At 51.6% G+C, this 22,603-nt stretch overlaps 1 long non-coding RNA gene across 1 annotated transcript; it reads right to left on the bottom strand.

Moving 5' to 3' along the window:
* Positions 1-4,962: 4,962 nt before the first annotated feature.
* LOC120815163 (uncharacterized) lies at positions 4,963-20,776 on the bottom strand. Its single transcript, XR_013467659.1, has 3 exons — positions 20,270-20,776; positions 19,775-19,855; positions 4,963-5,022 (listed from the first exon to the last, which is right to left on the bottom strand). It is a non-coding gene; the product is annotated as an uncharacterized LOC120815163 (long non-coding RNA).
* Between the last annotated feature and the right edge of the window lie 1,827 nt (positions 20,777-22,603).

Here is a 22,603-nt window from a genome sequence, read left to right as displayed (position 1 = left end):
CCCGTTTATCAGCATCGTCCGTCACGTACAAAGTGAAAAAGGACGCCACAAAAGTTTGGGTACGAGCTGCCAAACAATTATTATTTTCAATCCTCCGATGTGATGTGACTTTAATTCATCTGCTACATCGCGTCACGCTTGTCACTGAAATGCACTTGTGATCCCAGCGCTCCAACCACGACAGACGGGTAAATGAGGCCTCAATCACTGGATACTCTACATGTGCTCTCGCTGCTTCGCCTGCAGAGCCACGAAGAGCCCAACGTGGAAAAGTCCACTCGGTTTGTCCGCACACAATACGAATGCCCCGTCGCTTTCTGCAGAGCCGCTCCGCGGAAAAGGTCTGTAAGTCAATCGGAACCCGGCTGCTTCCTCTCTGGCGTCATCCTTCACGGGAATACTCGGTGAGCACGACCTCACATGTCTGCTCCTCTCCTGCGGCTCAGCCGCGTACCGAGAGGACTTCTGCTCTCTCTGGACCTCGTATTTGTCACTTTGCCAGGCCCCATTATTGGCAGAACATTGAATTTCATCCATTTGAGCTCCCGCTGATTTCCACGACAAATTGAATGATGGATAGCGTGGTGGGCCTTAATAGCTTTTTATCAATTAAACATGTCACTGAATGCAGCCGCAACTGGCCAATAATGGCTTTCCCCTCTGAGCCGTGTGAAAGTGGTGTTCAAATGGGTTTCAGCCAAACGATGCCAATACTTTTTGATCCGCCGATTTGAGACCAATGACAAAGACTCCAGAACTTTCACTTGCAGTGGAGCACCTTGACAAGAGGAACGGCGATATTCTTTAGGTGAGTCCTCCACAAGCTGAAATAAAGATGAATACACGTGGTCATGGACTGAGCTACTGCTGCGATCGAATGGAAGGCCAATGGCGTCTTGATTTACTTTGCTTTACTGTCCTGCACTCGTCTGTATTTGTCTGGACACACGTGGTGGATGAAGTCGTATTCCTTCGGTCCTCTTACTGCTCCGCGACGCAGCATTACTCAGGTTAACGCCACATCTCCACCTTGGCTGTGGGTTTCGCTCCGATCTCGGCCTCCTAATCCATCACATTTCCCATCCTATCGGACGAGCTCCTTTAACACGGAAAAAGGCAAAGGGAGGAAAAACAATCACTAAAAGAGATACAGAGGCTGATTTCATCCATCTTCCACGCTGAAGTAAATCTCTTTGAGGGCAGATGTACGCTCCTCTCCTCTCTCCGTTTCACAATTGCCTCGGAGCTCATCCATAACGGCTTTGCGGGCCCCCGGGTGCTCGGAGGGCCGGTCGGGGCGAGCGGGGAATTGAATGAGGCGAAGGTAGACAGAGAGGAGACAGAAACGTCTCCTTGGAGGTCACGCCGGCAAAATTGAAAGTCTCAGGTATAGTGGGGCCTGTCGGTTTAGTAAAATGGATAGAATTTCCATTTACCCTCTGCAGCCCCCCCCCCCCCCTCCCCCCCCCCCCATCCGTAATGCATTGTTCTTGTAAGGGAGGGGTGCGAATGAGTCAGGAGGCGAGGAATACACTTTATAGACACAAATAATCGTAAATTGGGAATGTCACCTTTAAGCCGGGGTATTTTTATTATTGTTAGAGGTGCTGCTGAGTGGGTCTGATGCTTTATTCTCTCAGGGATGCTGAGCACCGGCTCCACTCCACCCGACATCGCCACCCCACCTCTGTGCAATCTTTATCGGGCTCCTGGCGAAGGAAGAAGAGAGAAGGGGAAGCGAGAGGGGACTTCAAGCCAACTGGCCTGTGCACAACCCGATACTTCTGGGTGATTGATGGCAGGTGGGACGCTTTGAAATCAACCTATCGATTAAGAGTGCTCACTGTGCACACGGCGTTAACAGCTGTCTGCACGGTCCATCCTACGAGCAGGTTCCATTCTATCAGCAGGTTCCATTCCATCAGCAGGTTCAATTCTATCAGCAGGTTCCATCCTACGAGCGGGTTCCATTCCATCAGCAGGTTCCATTCCATCAGCAGGTTCCATTCCATCAGCAGGTTCCATCCTACGAGCAGGGTCCATCCAGCAGGTTCCATCCTACAAGCAGGTTTCACCCTACGAGCAGGTTCCACCCTACCAGCAGGTTCCATTCTATCAACAGGTTCCATCCTACCAGCAGGTTCCATCCTACAAGCAGATTCCATTCTATCAGCAGGTTCCATCTTACGAGCAGGGTCCATCCAGCAGGTTCCATCCTACAAGCAGGTTCCATTCTATCAGCAGGTTCCATCCTACAAGCGGGTTCCATTCTATCAGCAGGTTCCATTCTATCAGCGGGTTCCATCCTACAAGCAGGTTCCATTCTATTAGCAGGTTCCATCCTGCGAGCAGGTTCCATCCTACGAGCAGGGTCCATCCTACGAGCAGGTTCCATTCTATCAGCAGGTTCCATCCTACGAGCAGGGTCCATCCAGCAGGTTCCATCCTACAAGCAGGTTCCATCCTTTCAGCAGGTTTCACCCTACGAGCAGGTTCCACCCTACCAGCAGGTTCCATTCTATCAACAGGTTCCATCCTACCAGCAGGTTCCATCCTACCAGCAGGTTCCATTCTATCAGCAGGTTCCATCTTACGAGCAGGGTCCATCCAGCAGGTTCCATCCTACAAGCAGATTCCATTCTATCAGCAGGTTCCATCTTACGAGCAGGGTCCATCCAGCAGGTTCCATCCTACAAGCAGGTTCCATTCTATCAGCAGGTTCCATCCTACAAGCGGGTTCCATTCTATCAGCAGGTTCCATTCTATCAGCGGGTTCCATCCTACAAGCAGGTTCCATTCTATTAGCAGGTTCCATCCTACGAGCAGGGTCCATCCAGCAGGTTCCATCCTACAAGCAGGTTCCATTCTATCAGCAGGTTCCATCCTACGAGCAGAGTCCATTCTCTCAGCAGGTTCCACCCTACAAGCGGGTTCCATTCTATCAGCAGGTTCCATCCTACGAGCAGGTTCCATCCTACAAGCAGGTTCCATCCTACAAGCAGGTTCCATTCTATTAGCAAGTTCCATCCTACGAGCAGGTTCCATTCTACAAGCAGGTTCCATCCTACGAGCAGGTTCCATTCTACAAGCAGGTTCCATCCTACGAGCAGAGTCCATTCTATCAGCAGGTTCCACCCTACAAGCGGGTTCCATTCTATCAGCAGGTTCCATTCTACAAGCAGGTTCCATCCTATCAGCAGAATCTCTGTATCTCCTTATGAGCGGACCTGGCCTACGGCGTACAGGTGTAAGCTCCTTATTTACTGCTATTATTTGGATGTTACAAAGGCTGCTCTAGTTTATGGCGGGGACTTTATAGATCCTCGCTGCCACTGGGATATTAAGTGTCTCTCCATGATTCAATGTGAGAGCTCCTGGGAGCTGTAGACCAGCGCAGCAGATACAGGTACTTGTCTAATTGAAGCCTCCTGAGCTTTGAGGGTATAGAACATATAAATTGGGCACATGGCGAATGCACAGTATTGACAAACGTCTCACAGCGCCTTTTTGAAATCCCTCTGACTGCCGGGCAACAATACTAAGCAGCATCATTTCCCCCCTGACGCAGAGCGCCATGCGGCCGAGTCAAGTTCAGGGAAATGGACAAAGCAAAACATTCATATATTTAAATTAGATTTGCAACACTTGACTGACTCTGGCGCGTGTGTGGAAGTCAGACAGAGACCTGTTTACCAGCCTTCTGTTTTACATTAGATGTGAGTACGAAATAACGAAGGAGGCCCTCTGTATTTTTGGCTCCATGTTAATTGCGAGAAATAATATTAAGGATGTGTGATTCTTACGCTGGAGCATATTGCATTATAATAAGTTGAGGAACATTACCGGGGAACATAGCTTATTAAGGAGGAGCAAGGTAGGGCTGGATAGATTTAATTGTAATATACCTAATCCTGAATATATTCACATTTGCATGCAAAACACTACACAAGATTTGAATATTAATTGAAATATGCAGATGATGTATAGGGTTGTAATTATTGCTGATTTAGAAGCGTAATTGGATGAAAACTTTTTCCGGTGGAACGTTGTAGCCATGCGCTGTGCTGAGAGATTAATATGCATATTCATGGTAGAATGTGCTGAACTCTTATTACTGACAATTGGGGCTGAAAGGCTGCAGGAAGACAATAGCGGATGAGAAGTATGCAGAGAAACAAACGTTCCACCGAGCAGAGGAGGCGAAATATGAAACAAAGAGCTCTCAGCAGGCTGCTTTGGATGACGGATGAGTCACAGGCTAATATCTGGTTGGTATGGGACCGTACCTGTGTGTTCTCTCTCCAGGCATTTTTCTGAGCCGTGGGTTCAATTCAGTTCCTTTTTAAAGATCAATTAGCGGGCTAACAACTCCACAAATTAAACACACGGAAGAGGTTTTATTATTTTGTTATCTTACATGTGATGATAGAATTTATATTACAGTGTGTAAGGTCCCAAAAAAAAGAATTGTTTCATTGCGACTTGAATTTACATTTTTATTACCACATAATAATAATGTGACTTGGGTGTGTGTTCACCGTAACGCAGCACAACTCAAGCGAGAGTCAATGATCCGAGCTGTACGGTAGAGGAAAGAATGTCGGGGATATAACTATTGTTTCCAAAGCATAAAGCGCCGTGTCAAAAATGGGCTTTTAAAGAGATCTAGTCAGAAAAGAAAAATACTTTTCCATCCCCATCGAGGACGTTTATGACTCGACTAACTGAGCTCATCTCCTTCCTGTTCTTTATGACAACAGGTGGCTCTTTTTCTTGAACATTCACATTTATAGAAGCTTCCTCTCCGCTGCACCTCATAAAGTTCCATCAGAAGGAGAGACGCCATCGCGTGCTGATGAATGGATGAAAGATGGCTGCCTGAGCTTTCCCTCTAGCAGCTGGTAATAACGTGCACGTCGGGTCACATGCGGCGCTCGCCCCGCCGTTCACCTGCTGCACCAAACGGGATCCCGGCCTCCTCTTCCTCTTATCGTCCTCGTCTGCCTCCTCGCAGCAAACTTCCTGAGTCATGACAGGCGGGTTGGCGTTAACGCGACCCGCCGGAAACCGATCCCGCGACCTCGGCTGTCTCGAGCTGCCGAGCGCCCCCCACCTCCCCACCCTCCCCCATCCTCCCCCCTCCTGTCACGAAAAAAAAGAGACCGCCGAAGGACCTCCGTCGACTCTTGTCAGAGCTGTCACGCACTCGGCCGCCAACTCAGTTTTGACGAGCAGTTGGTCAAAACGCCCGGCGAGACCCGTCGCCCCGCTGCCCCCCTCCCTCCCCCGCTACCGTCATTACCGCTTTATTTAAAACGCCCCATTCATCCCACCCAACCGCCCGCTCCCTCTACGGCATCCATGGCTGTGAAGTCTTGAGAAAGGGCGGTGACGCGGATCGCGGCGCCGACCCTGGTCGTCCCTTGTGGCGCCCAGCAACCGCGGCCACGTATCCATCCCTCCCCCCTCATTCCCGCATGCAGATGATGATGAGGAGGAGGAGGGGGGGGGGGGAGCACAGAGACACACACAGTCCCTCATCAAGGCACAGTTCTGAGACCTGCGCTCAGCAACGGGGGCTCTCGCTGGGCTGCTTTTGATATTCAGGCCACAAGCAAGCGCGCAAATACAGCCGGACACGCGCGCACGCACACACACACACACACACTACACAGTACAGGCATGAATAATACCCACACAAGGGGAGTGGAGGCATGCAAGAACATTTTTTTGTAGAATGACTCTTGCGCTGCATGATGCTGACGCACAAACATTCCTTCAATGCATCGGAGGCATCAACCAGTGTGACAACTTGCAGTATCACAGATGTCGTCCTGCAGAGAGACTCTTCATCATGGACCAAAGAAGAAAATGTCATTTCAAAAGTTGTGTCCAAATATTGTACCGATATTGCGGTTTTAATCCGATACGGCCTGAACCTCGGTGAATATTACATGAACCGGTGTCGCCTCGCATCACCTTGATAATCACAACATGCCCCCTGCCGGCCACGCCCACGGGAAGTGGTCGACGCCCTAAAATGTCCTCTGTAACATTGGAAGGACCGCTTGGAGGAAGCGGGGGGGGGGGGGGGGGGGGGTTGCATCCCAAACAGCCCCGATTATTTATCAGCTGACGTGAAAAAGTTGCAGCCGCCGCGCATCAACACCTCTGCATGCGGCGAGGCGGCTTTCAGCCACACGGTGCCGAGTGTTTGCTGTTGTTGTTGTTTTTTTTGCCCGCGTGTTGGCATAAGAGACCTGGGAGCTCGCCGTTTGTTTAACCGGTCTGGCGGCCGCGCCGATGTCATGATAAATATTAGCGCTCAAATATGTGAGGATGGCATTTTTATTGAAAGCGAGCGCTCCAAACATTGTTTGTTTGTCTGCAGAGCGGCGGCGGCCTCTTTGTGTCCGCCGGGTTATGAGAAATTCCTCCCCAAATGTAACCAGTTGGATTTGTGTTTGTTTTGTGTCTTTTCGAGACTGTTTGTCAATGTTTAGAAGTGCTTGTGTGTGTGTGTGTGTGTGGGGGGGGGGGCGGAGGGGGGGGGGGGGTCCACATGTGCATAGCGATGATAGCTGCACTACACTCGGGGAAAAACAAACACCTCAAGAGGGCCGTATATATCCACTCGCAGGCAACCGCAGTGCATTTGTCCACCCACTGCATTTCTCTCCTCCTTCGTGGGATTACAAGGTGGTCGGCCGCTGCCAAGAATCCTCTAGGTGCAGCGCCGAGGGAGCGGGAGCAGCGTGTGTGAGAAAAAAGACAAAATACGTGACTCCGGAGTCAAGCGGGCGGGGGCGGGAAGGAGAGGGGGGGAGACGGCCGAGAGGCCGGAAACGGAGAGAGAGAGAGAGGGAGGGAGGCCGAGGAGCAGTGGGAGTCTGACCTTTTACAAGACAGCTGTTCTCTCTCAGGTGCTCGTTCTCAGTAAATCTGCAGCCCTTTTTTTTTTTTGCATTAGTCATTATTTGGTCCCGGGGGGAGCAGGAACAGGACGGAGCGAGTGTTTAATGTGGCAGGAAGCAGAAGTAGGCTCACAAACCCGAGTGTGTGTGTGTGTGTGTGTGTGTGTGTGTGACCCGCTGAGGACGGAGCACAGCTGACGCACAAACCCGAGTGCTGGAGCGACTTTATACCTCGATAAAAGACCAGCGTCTCAGCGCAGCCCGCTGGCGGCGCGCCAAGCGTTCGGCCCGATAAACAAGCTGAGGTTTATGCCTTTTTAAGAGGCCTGACACAAAGCGAGGGGGGGGGGGGGGGGGGGGATGCACGAGGTCCAGGAGCCGCGCGTTCAACGCGAGGCCCTCGGGCCGCCGCGGCCCGACGTCTGCTCGCTGTGGACTGATTGTTCCTCGTTGTATCGCGGTGATGAAATGTTACTACCCACAAAGTACAGCGCGGGGCAAAGTCTCACAAGCACTTCTCAGGTGATGCAACAAACCCCCCCAGTTGCAGATATTAGCGCAAAAGAGGCAAAACCGGCCGCTAAAGTGGCTTGTTTTTCTGTTTTTTCGCGGCAAACGGGTTGTGGAGCAATTTGTTTCCACAAAACAGCAACAGACACCAGAGATTACGTTGATCCTCCCGCTCGCTTAACGTGTGTCTCTTGATGCCTCCCTGCCGATAAGCGAGGTCCAAATGCTGGATATGGCGACAGAATTAAAAAACTGTTGCAATGCCGATACTGTTACGGAAACAGAAGAAAGTCAAATAACGGATGTGTTTCATTCCTCTTTTACGAGTGTACTTAAGGAGTCGGAGCAAGGAAAAGGCATTAGGTGATACGCGCACCTCATCTCCGCCAAGCTCTGCAGGTTACAGCAGCGCAGGGAGGAGAAGGGGATCCCCCCCCCCCCACCCAAACCCACCCCCCCACACACCCCTCTGCAAAAGTCTTCAATCTTGCGAAGCCTGAGGGGCTGAGTAGGTGTTTAATTATTAAAGGTGTTTGAACAAAAGGCTATTCTAAGCCTGCTGGAGCCACCGACTGGACATTCTCCTCAGCGCGTGATGGACGACCGCCTTCAGAAATAGTCGCTGTGTTTTTGCTAAATTACCCCCAAAGACTCCCAGAGACCTGAGCTGTCTCCTCTCCTCCTCAACGAGCACTTCCTCACATTTTCGTGGATGCAGCAACGCGCCGTGTTGACTACAAAAGGTGCACGCGCAGATTAATCAACGTGGAAGTTGATGATCGTCTGGGGCTACTTTGCAAAGTTTACTTCCTGATGCAGCAGAATAAATGGCAGCGTTTATTCCGTATTCGCGCTGCGTGCATCACACATTAACATTAAAGAGAACAGTCGCTTCAATGTGACACAATTGAATCCATTGTGAAGGGAACAGTACTTGAATATTTTAAGTGAGGGTAGAAACCCCACAATGACATGAAAAACTTTATTCAAAGTCCTCAATTAAACTCTAACTTACCCAAATTATAGACACATGGTTTTTGAGAACCACTGATTAGGATTTATCTGTTCTTTTCACAGAATGCATTGAGGTCTAATTCTTTATCTATTCTTTGTAGGCTGTGAATTTCCATGTGAATGTTGCCATAAGAAAAGTATGATTTCTATAAAATCATTTGTGGAGACTTGGTCACTGAGGCCATCGTGCAACAGCAGTTTAGAAAACACGGAGAAAACAAGTGAGAGGAGTGAAACTTCACATCAAACACAAAGTGATTAGAAGCTGAAACTTCTTGAGCTCAGGTTCTACTTGAGCTTGTTGTCTTTACGGGCCTGAGATCCGTCACAGGGATCAACAGATCCCGTCTCCATTTGTAACAGAAATGGGTTCTTCAGGAGTTCCATCTGTGGGTCAGAACCGGCAGCCCCCCCCAAATAATGAAGCACGGAAGCGTCCTGCTGAAGAACCCGGTGCCGTCCTGGTGAAATGAAGGAGCTGCTTGAATTACCACTTAATGACGGGGTGGGGGCCGACTGCTGGAGACGACGCTCCCTCGTGGGCTGCTGGACTGCAGGTCCAGGCCGACGTTTCCACCAATTAAAAACACACTGGAAACCTTGTGAAATCAGGCTGCGGTGAGCCAGTACCTGCTCAGTCAGGACTCCTGGGCCGCTGAAACACCGGGGAAACAGTTAAGAGAGCCTCCGAGGAAAAAAAGGGGTTCAGGGGTCACCGATCCCCCGAAAGATTGTTCAAGGAAAGTAAGTTATCGCGCCCTCTGCCTGTGCGCTGCACACGTATCCAACATTCATACGAGTGATCTTTACCTCGTGTTTCCAACGTGCAGCATTATGATAAACGGGGTCACCGCAGGCTTTAGATTTCCTTATAAGCGACAAATATCCTCCGATGTGTATTAATAGTGTTTATTGTGCGAGATCTCGTGCTTCTGATCAGCTAATCCTGGCAGGACATATCATTCCGCAACGCTATCTGGATTCTGGTTGCCCCGTTCAGAACGTCCTCAGCCGGCATGATTCGTATTGTCCTCAGTGTGAACATGCCCCCCAGCTGCTGGATGCATTTAACCATTACTAAAGGACCTTCCTCCTGGCTGCGACACTGGCCGCCATTTATTACTCAAAAGGGTTTGATGCAACATTGCTACACTGAAGCGCAAACACAAGCCTCCCCCCTTCGCCTCCCCCCCCATCGCCTCCCCCCACGCAGGTTGCAAGGAAGCACTTCCTCAGGTGAGCCAGCAGGAGAGATGATGAGACCAAACACACGTGTTGGTGTGATCGGTGATGTTTAGGTAACCAAACACAGGAAGGTCGCCTGTGAGAGGCCACTGTGCTTCCCGTTCCCTCGCTGCCTGGACCTGCACTCGCTCCGCGTGTGCGTGTCTGTGTCTGGGGGCCGGGGGGCCGAGGTCGTCCTGGCTTTGACCACACGCTGACTGCTCGCCCCCCCCCCCCCCCCCGGCGTCAGTGTCAGGGAGAGGTGAATGGGACTATCTCTACTGGCAAATCTATCCCCCGAGACCCGGCGGCCCTCGCACCCTCCCCACCTCCTCTCCCACCTCCTCTCCCACCTCTGGCAAAACATCCTTTTAGCCGGGGGTCCATCGGCCATCACGTCCCTCCTCACCTCTCTCGCCTCTCCGCCGGGCCGCGGCCAGAGGCGAGGGGAGGTGCGAGCACGCCACCGATCTCCGACGGCGGCTCCCCGCGGTCAAGGTGACGCAGAGTTTAGGTCTCCCTGAACCCGCGGGGCCACGGACCTGGACTACCGGGGTTTATGAATTACAGGCCTCGCTTAAGTGGCAATTTAGACAGGAATTAAGGGATAACGTGTATTTTTAGAGAGGAAATCCTTTGAGTTTCCTTTATAATCGAGCACCTACCTCACAGAGGGTAATTGGAGCCAGATGTTGCTGCATGCGGCATTAAAAGCACCGGCCTCGCTTTCCTTCCCTCTTTAGCTTCGTGAAACATCTTGAAATTCTGTCATCATACCAGCTTTTGTGTGCCTGCACATACCCCTGTGTCTGCGCCACATAATCACATTAGTTAAGATTTAATCTAAGAAGAAGGCAAATTATGCGCTTTTCCCATCAAATGTTGCCGCGTGACGAGCGGCGTGCCGAATCGGTGAGCGCAACCTCTCCCAGAGTGCTTTGCATGGACGGCACAGGAGACGGAGCGAGGGGCGGGATGAAAGGGAAACGCTAATAGCGTCTCACATGTGTACCGGCTTGTTGTCGGCTAACGCCGGCGAGCAGCACACTCGCCGGCCGGGGGAACGCGGCGGCACCCTCCTAATAAGCAGCATGCACTATTCATGACGATACACCGAGGGCGGGGGAGGGCGAGCGCCGTCAAAATAAAAAAACATGTCAATCTCAGCTCCCCACCGTTGCCTGTCTGTTAACGCACGTTTCTTCATGTCTGCCTATGATGTACAAAGGCGGGAAAAATCACATCAAACCCGCAGATTTCTTAAACTTCTACATATCTGAGAGAGGAGGGGTTTGGCGAATCAAAAGGAATATCAAAGTTTGGAGAAGTACGTGAGAAAGTAAACACTTGGGCCTAATGGCTTGTGTGTTTGAGGGAGGCTCATGTGCGGCGCTAGGTGGGGAAGTGCGTTAGGTGGAAAAAAATAGAAAAATGAGGCCAGGCTTCATTTTAATACTTCATGGGGCATTGAAAATTCCCTCTGAATTTGCCTAACTTCTCCCCGCTCTGCGCAATTATGCATGTTTATTCATTTTGATTAGCGGCGATGAAGAGCCACGTCCGCCGCGGCGTTTGTGCCGCTGAGCGAGCGACAGTCCACCAGCAGCGCATGAAAGCCGAGCTTTCCACTCGCCACCTCCTGAAACAGCAGGTAACGGAGAGAGTTTGCATATTTCACGGGTCTCGCCGGACGACAATCAAAGACGCCGGAGGAGGAGTAGACGCGGCTGACTTAAGTCGGTGTGACGCGGGTAACACGTTGATTAGTTGCTTTGGGCCCTGAAGCCTCGGCGCTTCTAACGGCTCCTCCGCGTCTTTCTTCTCGGCAGCCTCTGGATCCACCGGCCACTGGAGGAAAGCGAGCCGGAGGAAATATCACGGCTGTCAGGTTAGAACCTTCAAAAGTACTTTAAAAAGACTTTAATGAGAAAGAAAGAAAATGTCCCCGTTTTTTTGGGCACCGAGCTCGTTCACACCGCGGCGCACGCCATCTAGTCACGTTTATATTTAGCCGAGGACACGGCAGCGACTCGCCTCGTGCGCGTTAAACACACGCGTGACAAAAATGGAGAAAAATAGGAGAATGCATCGGCTTCAATTCAATTCATTTTATTTTGTAGAACCCATAATCGCAAATTACTAATTTGCCTCAGAGGGCTTTACAGTCGGTACACATACGACATCCTGTCCTGAAACCCTCCATCGGCACAGGAAACACTCCCCAAAACATGAAAAAAAGAGGGAAAAAAGGGAAGGAACCTCAGGGAGAACGTCAGAGGAGGATCCCACTCCTGATGGACAGACTACAGTGGATGCCATGTGTACGGAATCCAGAGGAAGAAACGTGTAACGCGTCGAAAACAGAGGAGTCCAACCTGTAATTGCAATGACGGCGCTTTCTCCAGAACCGGCGACAGCGTCGCGTGGAGCGACCAAACAAAGGTGATAAAAACCTCACGCGTTCCAGAAAAAGAAAAGCGGCAAACATTTCCAGTGATGTAACGGGGATGGAGGGGGGAGACGAGGGGGGAGGGATGTGAGAGGAGACCCCGGCAGTATAATAATAATAAAAAAAAAAAAAGAGAGAAAAGAAACAGCGGTTTGGTTGCACAGCTGAGCACCTACAGGTCATTATTTCCAGTAATGTGAAAGTCTGGTCGCCAAAACTTCCCCCCGTGTGGAATCAACAGTAAATAATGATTCCACCACCTTGACCTCTAGCACCGACGGCCCCCCCCCACCGCCTGTAAACACGGCTCGACATCAAGCCAAATTACCGGACGCCACGTCCGTGCCACACGGCGAGGTCCGGAGTGCGGCGCCGTCGCTTTGCCTTCTGTGCTAATTGAGCATAAATCAGGATTCTGATAAAGTAGCTTCCCGGTGGACGCAGACCCCGAGTCCACTGACCCCCCCCCCCAACAACGGCAGCGAGAGACTCTGGCCTCTCCTACACTCTCACACATGCTTATTGTATCTGCTCGCCGGTTCTAATGTGACATACATGCATCTATTAGGGCAGAGAAAACATCGCTCAGCGGGGGGAGAAACGATAGCAGAGGAATGATAACAGCATGTAAACACGGACTCTGGAGGCCGGGCTAATGAACGTGCGAGGACAGGAATAGAGAGTGAAAGAGCAGGGCCGTCTTCCAAAATACCCACTCCCACATAGGTCAGTGGACTTTTGGCTACATCCTGAGCGCCGCACGGGAGGGAGGGAGCAGTTTTAAATGCCTGGGATCCGAGGAAAGAATTCGGCAGGGCATGGGAATGGCCGTGTCACGGCAGTCGCCAGAGAACGCTCTTAAAGCGCGAGCGGCGACAGACGGGCCCGATTAAGCGCGCGGGCCCTCAGAGCCGCGGCTTTCACGGGGACAAGAGAGCCCCGTTTTCCCAAGACGTTCTCCAAACAAAGGACGTGTGAATAAAGAGGGGCGTTTGCTGGTGTCTCTTCGTGCGACGCGGCGGCGAGGACGGAGAGCAGCTGGGGGAACGCGTCCGCCAGGTGATCACCGTCTCTTCTGTGAGCGACACCACGCTCCCCTTCAGAGGGTCTTTCATGCATGTTTAGTCGCAGGGGAGTTATTGTTTGTTTTTTACCACGGTACCCCCTCCCCCAACCTCCACCCCCACGCCCCCCCCCCGGCCGAGTCCGAAGGCCGAGCGAACGCCGACAAACTTATCCTGCTCGTGTAAATCCTCACATTCACACGGAAGCTGGAGCCAAAAGAGTCTGATCGTTTCCGTTGATCGATTATCGTCTCGGCGGCCGACATATGAAGCACACGCGTGTGTGTGCGTGCGTGCGCGGGAGGGTGCGCGTCTCCATCTCCCCATGATTAAATCCCATTTACAACTTTGAAGGTGCTCTCTGAAGATGAAGCAAAGTGTGTGTGTGAAGGGGGGGGCTGATAATTTATTTATGTTTTGAGACTAAATCTGGGTCACTGGAACCTCGTTGTCGTCCCCCTCCTCCCCCTCCTCCCCCTCCTCCTCCCCCTCCTCTTCCATCCCTGCGTTCCCTGAGAGGGAGGAGGTGCTGTTAACTAACCACAGATAACAACAATGCTGCACTCTTGTCATTTATTTCAATTACTGCCTGGCCTAAAGAGGACAGTGCTCTTTTCTCTATCAGCGACTCCCACTGAGTGGGGGAGAGGGGGGGGGAGGCTGGTCAGATTACAAACGGAACCACACAAAGACACAGACGAGAGGAGATGTGGACTCACACCATCCAGCTCTCAGTTGAGGTAAACTGGGAAATGATCCAAGGTGGTTTCCATCCATCGCCCATCTTCCCGTTCTTCCCCTCTCCTTCAAACCACGAGCACGCCGCGCGCCACGTGAGAACCCGACGCCGGCGCTCTCGCTACAGGTTGCAGCCCCGACCCACTGCGCCGACCGCGCCATCGATGACGCGCGGCCCTTCACTGGGCGGCGAGAGGAGCGGGCTGGCACCAGACGCTCCCCCGCCGTTAAAAACGCTTCCCTTCGTGCACACGGCATTCGCATCCAAACTCTGTGTGTGTTCACCACAGCAAATAGGAGACTTTTAATGGACTGGATGTGGTCGTTAGAGAGAAGCGGGAGACGGCTGAGGGCTGAAATTAATAAAAGATCATCGCTTTCATTTGGATTCATCTAGTCCATCGAGTTCAGTCAAACCCGATTTGTTTCTTCTAACTCACCTTCCTGTTATGAGAGCTGCACTTCTCAGGTCTTTGTGCAGCTGTGATTGATACGTGCGGGTCTGCATGTGGTCCTGCAGGATGTTGCGAGTGCACGGATCGCACGCTGCGACAGTCAACGCGTCCCGATAAACACTTTTTTTTTTTTTCATTTTACCTCCCGGAGCCGTCACTCAGATTAGGTGCCGTAAGAAAACCTTGATATCTCGGGGAGTTCACAAATAATTTTGCAGCCATTAGTTTGCAATTATAGCACAACTATCTGCCAGCTTTACAGTTATCGCTGTGAATATGCAAATCCGGATTGATTTCACGGCCCGATTTTAGGAAAACAATACAGCAAAGAATCATCATGTGTGTCAAGTTGAAAAATATCAAAAGGGACGATAACACGAGCTGCGTATGAAAAACACAAGTTAATCAGCAAAGTGTTAATTGAATGCAAGTTCCGTAATTGTTGTATTACAAGCACAAACAGTCCTTTCCTTAAATATTGTTAAAGCGTTTTTTTGTTGCACCTATTAGAGATTCTTGTCTGCAAGTTAATTTCATTATGCTAATCAGGCCTCATCCGCACAGAACCTCGCTTTGATCCATCTCAGTTGTCGTGATCTTCAAAGACAACGTCACCACTTTCTTTAAATGAATTTTACATATTTCTAAAGGAATCTTATGGAAATGAGGAGGTGGGGGGGGAGGTGGGGGGGGGGGCGCAGGAGTAATTAATTTTTTATGATGTGTCTCTGTATTTTCAACAAGCGGAGAGTCAACGGCGCCGGTTGGGTTTCATGGATTTCATTTCACTGTTTTAGCAGGAGGAAGTGTGGATGACGGGGGGGGGGGCGTGGGGAGGGGGGGGCTCGTTTTCAGATGCGTAAAGATTAAAGAAGCTGTGAATTCAACACTTAATTTGGACTGATAAACTTCAGTGTTTAATATGCTCTTTTGTGCTCCCAGCGTGCACAGAGAAACTTTCGCTGCCTCCCGTTTGGTCTTTCTCACACCCCCGTCTCCCCCCCCCCCGTCCCCCCCGTCCCCCCAGCCCGACTTTCTCTCACGCTGAGCGTTTCCTGTCCGGCCAGGCTTGCTCTTTTTTTTTTTTTTTTTTTTTTTGACATCGCCGCGAGGAAGCGGCCTTCTTCGGGAGGAGGGGCAGGGAGACGGACCCGGAGGCCTGGGGGGGACGCGCGGGGGGGGGGGGGGGGGGGGGGGGGGGCAAACCACCCGCAAACACGGCTGCATTATTAAAAGCGGACAGCGCTGTGAATCAAAGGCCTGGAATCGGTATCAGGAAGCGGCCGTAGGCGCCGCGCCCGATCAAAAACGCTAGAAAAAGAGCGGGGCTCCCGTCCACTTGACAGTTTGTTACCCCGGCGTCTGACTGAGGGGGGGGGGGCACACTTCTGCAGGGTTTAAGGTCTCATCGTGTCGACAGGAAGGTGGAGTTCATGTAAAGCTTTGTGGTGCTGAGGTGATAAGTCGCTTCACAGATATCTCTTTAGTCATCCTTGACTTGAGCAGAATAACTAAATCTATACTATTGACTGTCAATAAACAAGAAACAAATATGGTAAAATGTTACATTTCATTTAAAAGCCTCTGTGCTCAAATACCTGGGACTATTTAACCGCTTGATGCTGCAGCATAATGGTGAATATTTCACCCTCTAAAGCCTCAACAAACAGCCCAAGCTCCCGATTTCCTGCACGCACACACTGGATGTGTCCTCGTTGGATATTATCACGTAGGTGAACGCGACAGATTGTGCTTACCTACTAAATCCGGCATTAGAAACATTTTTTAAAAAAGCCTCTTACGCACTAAAAATCAAATCCGCCCCGTCCTGTCTGAGTGCTCGGGCGTTCTGCCAGATCTACTCAGGTAATGCAGGCTGGAAGCTGACTGCACAAATCTACCACCGGCTGTGCCTGGGACACCGCGGCTATAATTTCCCATCATCTATCATTCGAAAAACATACTGTGGCATGTGAAGTAATTAATTAGGAAGACAAATACAGGCAGAGAGGGAGGTTTAATGTCGACGGGAGTCATGTTTTGATGGATTGGACGGCAGGTTTCTGGGGTTGAAATGGAGCGTTGGGCTTATGCATGTTGATACGGACGCGGGGATAAGCTCTGCCTCTAATTCCCTGGTCACTGCGGTCAAACTCTCGCTCTAACCGGATCCCCCCCCCCCCGCCCCCCTGCTCCTGCAACACAGTCCTGTGCTAATGTGTCATGTTTTTACAACATAAACACAAAGGTTTTAAAGTGCAAATCTGGTTTGGCCGCGTGGTCACGTGACGGAGACGCTACTATGAGACGGTGCATCATGTTCTCAGATACTCGGAGTGATTCGTTCACGTCAAAGTGGTCAAAGGAACACGGACTGATCTAAAGGAGAGGCCGAATTTGGGTTGACGGGAACTTTCGCACAAGGAAAAACATCCAGCTGGAAATAATGAAAACTAATTGGGGCTCCTGGAACATCCTTTTAAAATGTTACAACACGCGTCCAGTTTGACGGACGCCGATCAGCGCGTTCCACTGTGAACACACCGCACAAGGGATTCTGGGACACTGTGACTAACTGACCGGGGCACCACATGCCTGCACATTACAGCCCACCGCTAATGAATGATGTGGCGGATACTCTCTGCTACGTGACGTTATTATCATGCAAAAAATCTTGAAACCATTTAAGCAGCATTCCAGGAAGGTGTAATTATCCCTGGCGGAGGGCAGGTCTCTCACTTCCTTCCAGGGAAACGAGCCCACGGCGCCCGTTCGGAGCTGTGCGTTGTGCGCGCTGTGCACTCTCTGCAGCGCGCGGCACCTTGCAGACTCCCAACAGGTGCTCGCTGGACTCGGCGGGCTGTTGATCCGACGCCAGCTGGCTGCGTTGATGGATCACCAACCATCGGCCCCTTTCTTTCCCTTTTCTTTTTTCCTTCCCGGGCTGCTGATGCAGGGGGGGGGGGAGGCGAGGGGAGGCGAGGCGAGGCTGAGGGGCGGATAGCGATCTGAGAGACTAAAACTGATTGGGTTTCAAAGAGCTTGGCAGCGGTCTGCGGCGGGAGGCAACCTGCCAAGGAAAGGTTCCTGTGTACTTTCACCGCGGTAAATGGGAAGTTTAATCAGAGCTATATTGAAATGGTGATTTCCTCCACGCGCACACACACACACACACACACACACATACACACGCACGCGCACATGCTGGTCCGTGCGTAGCTTATGTAACTCTACACACGTGTTGTGCTCATGCAGGTGCAGCGTGTCAATGAGGAGCCTCTTCACACCCAGAGATGTATGCACAGGCACACGCAGATAGTGTTGACACACGTGTGCACGGTGGGTCATTCGTGGACGGGCCCACACACACACACACACACACACACACACACACACACATCGCAGTGCACGGCGAAGTGGGAGAGAGCTCGGCCCCTTTTGTCAGGGAGGGTTCTGCGTTGTTTAACATTAGTGTGTGAGTGGCCCGTTGTGCTTTTCTTCCTCCAATAGTCGGCGTCCACTTTAAGGCCGCTCAGGTCTTTGAACCCGGACGGATGAAACGTTTCCCAAACGCAGCAGCAGAGGAAAGAACGCCATGTTTTGCTTATTCCCTGTTTACAGCGGTGCTGCTCTTGAATAAAAAGCCACTGATGTTGCATGTTTATATAAGAGTTGACATGCTCCTTTAAACCCCCCCCCTGAGAAGCCCCCGTAAACCCCACCGGATTAAGTCAACGCTGGATTGGGATCTGAAAACACGTCACACTTTTTGGGCTGTACCAAATTAAATGCATTGAATTGTCATAATCTCTGCAGACATTTAAATCAGTGTGCCAAACAAAACCAGGATGTAGGAGGTCAAAGGTCAAAGGGAGAAAACACCGGTGTATCCGTGCTTTAAATCTCCGTCGCCGCCCGTCCTCCTTCAGGAGCAGCAGGACGGAGCGGCCTCGGCCCCTCAGCTGCGGCGTAGTGGCTCTCCGGCCTTCGCGCTGGCCAACCCGTAAACCCGCGACTTCTGGCTCCCTGACGGCGTCCGACGGCGGCTTCGGCTGCATATTTAACGGCATGAATTAAAGATGAGCGGGAGGCGGCTTCCCTTCGGCCTCGTCGCGCCGACACAACGAGAGAGCAGGAGTCAAGTGAGCTGACCTGCCGGGGCCCCTCACGGCCCCTCACGGCCCCTCACCTCCATTTATGTCTCCATGTTGGCTTCCATTCTACTGCTGCTTTGTGTGTGTTCTCGTCTTCTCGATGCCTGATGGGGAAGACGAGGTTTCTCATCCTGCAGCGCGGCGCCTTGTGGAACACTCGCCGTCGTGAGTGTGGCCTCAGTCGGCTGAAGCTGGATTTAAAACCACAACACACGCGCGCAGCCTTGACTCGTGCCAGCGACGGCGCCAGGCTGCTTCCGTCGAGCTTCAAAGCCGACAGGGGAGCGCGACCACAGCCGAGCCGGCGAGTCTCAGGTGCGGTGAGTCTCGGCCAGACGGCAGATGTATAGAGAGCTCCCACAGCACTGATCCCCATTACATCTCGACAATTACCCCCCTCCCCCCTCCTCCCCCTCCTCCCCAAATGCAAACTCTGCTTCAAATTAGCATCTGGCTCCCCGGGGCAGCGAGGGCCTCCTGTTAGTTCAGGCCGGGGTTAATGTCAGGTAAGCAGGTTGACTGGCGGCCGCGGCGTCTCCGCTGATAATCTCATTTTGACCGTTTGACCCGAGTCATTTAACACTGGAGGGGGAGAGAGGGGAGGGAGGGGGGGACCACTTCCTTTCTTCACCGCAACACTCACCCCTCACCGCCACGACCACCCACACACACTCTTTATATTCAGATCTCCATTATGATGAGAGGGAGCCACTTATGTCCTCTTGTTAAGTACACCAATGACAAGCAGAGAGGACGGCTGGGGGAGGGCGAGGGGAAGGAATCCTCTCGCGTACCCCCAGCCCTCCCCCCCCAAAAAACAAACTATCGTCGCCTTGTTGAATCAACTTCTCAGCACAAGAAGGGAGGCCCGGACGGGCCGAAGCGATCCCGATTCCCGGCGCTAATAGCCCCGGTGCATCCGGTGTCAGGGCTGCATGTGCACCGTAATGTCCTCTGTTTACGAGCCATTATGTGCTGCGTCCCTCTCCGTGTGTCTGCCCCCTCTCAGTGGAAGCCTAATTGCGTTATCCAATATGCACTCCCATCTTTGATCACTTAGTGGCACTTAAGGTGTCTGCTAGAATTGCTGGAAATTGTCAGAATAAAACAAAAAGAAGAAAGGAGGAGGGGGGGGGGAAGAGGAGGCGAGCTGTCGGCGGCGAGGAGGCCTCCTTAATTGCGACGGGCCTTTGTTTGGTCGAGCCGATAGGTGCCGCGTGCGGCCCGGACGTGGTTCATGCGAGCGACTGACCTGACGCCGCGCAGAGGGGCTCCAGAGACGCCGCAGCAAAGGGTGTCGGTTTCGTCGAAGCAGAGAGGACGCTTCTCCTTTCTGATGACAAATCAAACAAGAGAAACGTTAACTTTGGTACGGATGGAAACTGATTGTTTGCCTAATTCGTTTTCTTCAATTCTCCAGCGACCGAATACAAAGCAAATGAAAAGATGAAGCATGTTTGCGAGGAATTTCTTTCCATCTCTGCAGTTTTTACAAATCACTGAACATCCCCAGGTAGTTTGTGTGTAAACGCGCCTCCTGATCTGCTGATGCTGCTCTCCGCCGCCCTCACGTCCGTCCCGCCGTCTCTGTAATTGCACCCAGTGTTCTCTCTGTGTTTCTGTTGACACGCTGCGGCCGAGTAGACGCAGGCAAACGCACTGCACACATACTTCCAGTGCAAAAGACACCAGCAAGCGAAAGGTAAATACTGCTCTATGTGGCCTGTCAGCGGAGCGCCTTGTTTACCTCGCCGCTGTGACGCGGCCTCTAATTAGCTGCCAGGCGGCCCGGTGGAAGCCGTCCTCTCGCTCGGCTTGCTACATGCCTGCCGGCCCTTCTCTTCTTCTCCGGGGTTCCTCCTCTCCGCTTGCTCGGAAATCCTTGTCCTGGTGTGGAGGAAGATGACATTAGAGCGTAAATGCAGAGCCTCTCTCGGTTACTATGCGTCTCTACCGAAGGAGCCATCGGCAGCAGCTCTTTGAGTCACGTGTTCACTGTCTTTTAAAGAAAACTATTTGGGTAGAATTTGCACTCGCAGCGTTTAAAGGCCAAAGGCACCAAAACTACATTAAAGAATAAGTAGTATTCCATCTTTTTCTTATTGGGAACAAAAGCCACGAAAAGACCGACACGAAATTGATTCGACTACGCAGGAAAGTTGGAAAGTTGCACCTTGCTCAAAGGCAAACAATCACTGATCGCTGAGAGAGGATTGATATTCTCCCAGTGGGGAATGGGAAACTACCCAGCAACCTTTAGGGCTGCCTCAAAGAAAATGGAAGGCTAAACCCCTAATCTGCTGCTCCTCCTCCACCACCACCTCCTCCTCCACCGCTGCCGGTGTGGTTAGCCGCCGCGCTCCACTGAGCCGCTCTCGCTCCCCCAGGAGGAAATGTGTGCATGCATACTGTACATGAACTTTGGATAAATAAATAAACACAGAAAGAGCTGCCAGATAATTGCGCACAAGTGAGAATGGGAGAAACAGAGGTGGGGGGGGGGGAGGCATGGCGGCGGGGAGACGGAGAGACAGGTATGATTAAAACCACAGTGATTTATAGGCGCCGTCACGCTCGCTGCGTGTATCAACGTTTTTGTTTTGCATAGAACTCATCTGGAGACGTGTGACCCCCTCCCCCCCCCCAACCAGCGCGCTCTGCCTTTGTTTTACCTGATTCAAGGCAGCTGGGGCTTTGGAGGTGAAAGCGAGAGCATCGGTTCTCTGCTGTGGGACTTCAGAGGCCGTGTGTTTATTACCATCAAAGGCCACTGTAGGAACATTTGCTATTTAATTACCTAATAAAAACTAAAATAACTCTGAGATGAATGCACACTGAGCTCCAGAAAGATATATGATTAGAGCTCCTCTCACAGATACACTGTACACAGCAGCCCCCCGGTGTAGTTTTACTTCAGAAATTACTAATTAAAAAATGATCAAATACACTCGGATACTTTCCATAAACGTAACATTAGAAGAAAACTTAATAAGATGCTAAAATGTAATGTCAGTGACATTGAGCACTTGTGGAAGTTAGCTTAAGTCTTAATAACGTGCAGATGCCTCAGGACGCTTTGTAGAAATCACACTCACTCATCTAAACGTATGTATATATGCACGTGTGTGTGTGTGTGTGTGTGTGTGTGTGTGTGCGCGTCATCAGGAGCCTCCTGCAGGTTTAAAGTGATCTCCTGCTTTCTGTGATATTGACGCCCGTCCTGCAAAAAGCAGCCATGCAGATAATTAAAGAGGAGATACACTGTATCGTCAACCTGAAATCAATGAGGATGAAAACAATGATCAATATCCAACGGTGTTCATTGCGTAGGACGGACTCGGAGCTCAAAGTTCACCCGGGAAAGAGCCGGCGGGGGAGGACGTTGGACCTTCTGCGGCGTGCTCGCGCTCTGCGGCCTCTGTTCCAGGCTGCAATGTGACCTTTAGCTTTAGGCGGATGCTGTGGAAAGACGAGAGGTGCGCCAACATCGCAAGTAGATGCAAGAGTGTTCTAATTGCAAACGAGGGCCACTAATGACAGAAAGTCCGACCGTGCGTTGAAGACAATGTCTCCACGGCGGGGAGGCGTGATAAGGCTCAGGTGGCGCATACTAACCTGGGGAAATAGAGGGGACGTGTGCACGCCGGCGATGGCGGCGTGCGGGGGAGGACGAGGGGGGGGGGGGGTGAGGTAATTGAATTCCGGGGCGGTCATACCTAGCTCCGCTACGGGCCTTCATTGAGATTAATTACTCGCCCAGACCCCACACATACGGCTCAGAGATAGCAGCCATTTTAGCTGGATGGCGTGCAGGACGGCCACCTCGACAACCTGAAGAGAGAGCGGGGGGGGCAGACAAAGGAGGGAACCACACGGGCACTGATGCTATCGCAGCCGTTGTTGTGTTGCCATTAATTAATTTCAAGGTGATTATACATCACTGAGCACACGCCCCCCCCCCCAGAAGACAGCGAGGCATACAGGCGGGTTGTGGCGGCGGTGGTGGGGGAGATAAGCTAAACAATGCTCGAGGTGATATTCAAATGTTTCCAGGACAGACTAATAATCTAAATATTCATTT

Source organism: Gasterosteus aculeatus, chromosome 1 (assembly GCF_964276395.1).
Source record: "Gasterosteus aculeatus chromosome 1, fGasAcu3.hap1.1, whole genome shotgun sequence".
NCBI lineage: Eukaryota > Metazoa > Chordata > Actinopteri > Perciformes > Gasterosteidae > Gasterosteus > Gasterosteus aculeatus.
This window is presented reverse-complemented; position numbering and strand designations above follow the sequence as displayed.